Here is a 3975-nt window from a genome sequence, read left to right on the forward strand (position 1 = left end):
GGTGGATCTGTTGCTCTTCCCCTAGGACCTGTATGGTGCGTTTTCTCTCTCTCTATCTGTGATTAAATCCTTACTTATATACATATTTCCATGAACGTTTCTGCAGCTCATGTAAATCACATCACACGACGGGCCGTGATCTTTTCGGTCACTTTGAAAGTTTTGCTCATGACAATCCTTTTCTATTGCGGCACGATGGCTGCCACCGAGGATGTAAAGTCGTCCGCAGTTGGCTGCAAGCTTGCCTGAAGCGCAGGAAAGGACTTACTCGCGACGTGCCACTTAAAGACTGAAGAAGTGGGGGTCGGCCTCACCGAGAGCCCTGAGGATTAGCTCACGTGGTAGAGCGCTTGCTTAGCATTGTAGCGTTATGTTGGGTGTATTTGGATAAGAGCATTTGGACTCTGAGCTGAAGCACTGATCTAAAGAAAACCTCTCCCCCCCAAAGTTATCAGATTCCCTTAGCTCATCATCTTGGAAGTGGTTTGCATCAAAGTGACAGTTTTGGGGAGGATGGCACCAAGAAGAGGCCAAATAGTTTGGAATTCTGCTATGAGATGTCTGGAGAAAGGGGCCTGTAGGTGATAAAAACTCTTTGAAGTGGACGAGAGCCGAAATCCCGACATAGAGCTACGAACCCAGGCCAACCGGCATTTCCAAAAGATGGCATGGATTGACATCAGTCATAAATCAAGCCCCCATCCAATAGGACACTGGGGGCTGAAACCGAAATCCAATCTCAAAAACTCAAGAACCAATCACCTCTTGATCTGACAGACTATAAGGAAGAGCGGACAGTCTTTCTCGCTCTCTCTCACCTGAACCAGTAACTCGCTGCCACAGCTCAACCTGTAGCTCTGTTGCCAGAACCGGAACCAGAAACCAACTAAGTCTTTGCCGGCAACAGAAGAGTTAAACTGGGAGAAGGAGATTGAGCCGTACGAAGAATTCTTTTAAAGGACTTTATTAAATAAAGAACTTTACAAACTGCGCTGCCCGCCTGTGCCCACCTGATCAGTGGAGTTTTACAGCTGGACAATTGACTAAGTCGACTGTATACGAAAGTGTCAGTCATTTAAATAGCTATTTGAGTCTTAAGAAACTTGACCCTTGGAACAAACACGGCCCTGCTTTCCTCAAATACTTTGTATTCAAATAAGTACGGTGAGAGACCCTGCTTGCCAAGAAGATTTTGTGCACAACCTTGGAGCCTTCAAACCAGTGGAAAATCTGTTTGGAAACGACTCTACTTTCGCGAAACCCCAACTTCCAGGTGTATCGACTGAGTGGAAGTTCTTGGACAAAGCCGAACCGGACTGCCTTTGTTCCAAACCACACGGACCTCGTGCCGTGTGCTGTTATCTGAGCCCGAAGCCAGAGAGGCCTCTCTGCGACGAAGTTCAGATAAGTTTAACAGTTTGGAGTTCATGATTCATGACATTTGAGAAATCAATTAGAAATGTTAATCTGTGATTCATAACTCTAGAATGTGTAATATCATTTAGTTTTCTTAAATATAAATGTGTGTTGCATTAAACTGTTTTGTTGATAATTTTAGGAATAAAATCTGTCAACGCCGAGAAATATCTTCTCATTCCTGTTTAACTGTTTAGTCTGAAATTGACACAAGTTAATAGACATTAGATTATTGGTGGCCGTGCCTATCCTTAATCATTGAATAATAATCATTTAAGGGAAATTGTGGTAACAAGTAATGATAGGATCTTTCTCGGCACCTAAACGTGAATGAGACTGATATATATATATAACGAGAAGTTACCTGACATAAATACTAACCTGCGTAGTTATTTAATGTCTGACTAATAATACTAACGAGGGACTCACCTTCGTCTTACTAACCGGTATTGTAGTCAATGTGTTTATAACCTTTTTTGTTTAACGATTTGTGTTATCATATGTGATCCCATGGTCTTTGATTTGGTCACGGAAGTGATTTGTCTTCGATTTGTTGATCTAGAGTTGAATTGTAATTCGTTTTTCCCTTTTGTATAATTAGTGTAGTGCTACATTTAGTCTTTGTTTTGAATACATTTGACAATTTATATCTTTGGAATTGGTGTCTGCGTCCAATTATTACAGAAATTGAGTTCTACAAGATTCCAGGATTCGTGATAAGGTGATACTATAAATTCACTTCTTTAATTGAAATGTATAAGTGTACCTTACGCTACAGCATGCGAGAGGCAGCGGGATCGATGCCCGCATTCTCCAAGGCCTCAGGCGCTCGTGCCCCGGTTTCGGGGGAGAGTCGCTCACTTTTCTTGCCGCAGACACAGGCGCAAGGCATTGCCTGTTTGCCGTAAGGTTATCAGACACAACGCGCCGGCGACGGCTGCAGCATTAGCACGCCGGCTGGCCCTTCCGAAGTTCCCCAAAAACGACCGAGATGCCGCTTCGACGTCGTAACCCCAGGAACGACCGCAAAGGCACTCCAACCCTCAATCTTCCGATCCGAAGTCAGACCGAAGAGACTGTATGATGTTTTAGATTAAAGATAGTATGCAGACCGAGCAAGTTAGATTTATCGAGCTAGCAAACAGCCATTGAGGCACCTGTTCGGGACGTACCCTGTAGAAATTCCTGTCAACGATAAAAGGATCAAACAGTGGAGAAAAAGCCCGCAGGATGTTTGTCAAAACTCTGTTTGTGGACTGAATGGCTTTCCCAGATTGGCAGGGACTGTTTTTGGTATTGACTGAGGGACAGTTGTAAAAGACAACCTCTCACCGGACCTCTGGCATACACCAAAGAAAGCCACCTCACCTCTCCCCCGGATCTCACAAAACACAATCCCCCCCGCCCCCAGGGAAGACAGACCGCAATCGGACTCGGGCTTGCACCTTTTGATTGGATGAACGGCCGCAAACATTCTATGTCATTTTCTTTTAAAGCTTCACTCGTGCTTGTAAAAAACCGAGGTCTCACTGAAAGAATGCCCTGACGTGGTTGCTTCCAAGCTAGCTGGTTTACAAAGTTCCTTTTCGCTTTAACGATGATTTCCAAGAAGGGAAATAATCTATCTGTAATCTGTCAACACAGGCACCTTCTTCTCCGTTAAGCCACGCGGTCACCACCAGGAAGATGAACGCACCAGGCCGACCCGGAGTTTTCGCCAATTCGTCTCCAAGCCTCCCAAGAGGGAACATAAACAGGCCTTATTCGCAGACACAGGCCCTCACGCAGGGAGACCACCGCTTCACCGCCGCTGCCCCTGCCAAGGGCCCCAGGTCCCACCGAGACTTGAACTCGGATCGCTGGATTCAGAGTCCAGAGTGCTAACCATTACACCATGGAACCAAGCCGGCTGCCCACCTCTTGCCCGTGACGAAGGTTTCTGCTCTACGCACACGTCTCGCTCTGTCGCACGGCCAAGTCCAGAGTGAGCCAAGTTGCGCCCAGAGTGCTGCGTGTGGCGGGTCACTTCCGGAGCCGTCCCTGGTGGTCTAGTGGTCAGGATTCGGCGCTCTCACCGCCGCGGCCCGGGTTCGATTCCCGGTCAGGGAAGGTGGATCTGTTGCTCTTCCCCTAGGACCTGTGAGTAGATAGTAGGGTTTTTTGGGCGCGGCCTATTTTGTTATGACGTATGCCCTAAGCTTATTAATATTCCTACGTCATAATTGGGGGGCGTGCTTTTAGAGTTATTTCCTTAATTATTCCTACGTCATATCCGTCAGAAAGTGTACACCCCTAAAACCCTGAACAACAAGGCCACCCATAAAGACCCCCCCCCCCCCCCCCTGAAGGCAACGCCCCGAAACTCTCCTCTCTATTTAAGACCCCGCGTTGCTTTTAGGCAATACCTCTTTAATTCTCAGCATCTGAAACATCCCGCTTCTTCAACATGTCCAGCGACATCAACATGAAGCCCCGCAAGAAACAATCCCGGGCAAGGGTTCCTGTACTCACCAATTTGAAGATTGAACGCTCCTGGGTGTTGTTCTGGGGGGGTCGACG

At 46.8% G+C, this 3975-nt stretch overlaps 2 non-coding genes across 2 annotated transcripts; one reads left to right on the forward strand and one right to left on the reverse strand.

Moving 5' to 3' along the window:
• Positions 1-3246: 3246 nt before the first annotated feature.
• On the reverse strand, positions 3247-3318 carry trnaq-cug (transfer RNA glutamine (anticodon CUG)). The gene has a single exon. It is a non-coding gene; the product is annotated as a tRNA-Gln (tRNA).
• Positions 3319-3453: 135 nt separating this feature from the next.
• trnae-cuc (transfer RNA glutamic acid (anticodon CUC)) lies at positions 3454-3525 on the forward strand. Its single transcript has one exon. It is a non-coding gene; the product is annotated as a tRNA-Glu (tRNA).
• Positions 3526-3975: the final 450 nt, after the last annotated feature.

The sequence above is a fragment of the Amia ocellicauda genome, chromosome 6 (genome assembly GCF_036373705.1).
Source record: "Amia ocellicauda isolate fAmiCal2 chromosome 6, fAmiCal2.hap1, whole genome shotgun sequence".
NCBI classification, from domain to species: domain Eukaryota; kingdom Metazoa; phylum Chordata; class Actinopteri; order Amiiformes; family Amiidae; genus Amia; species Amia ocellicauda.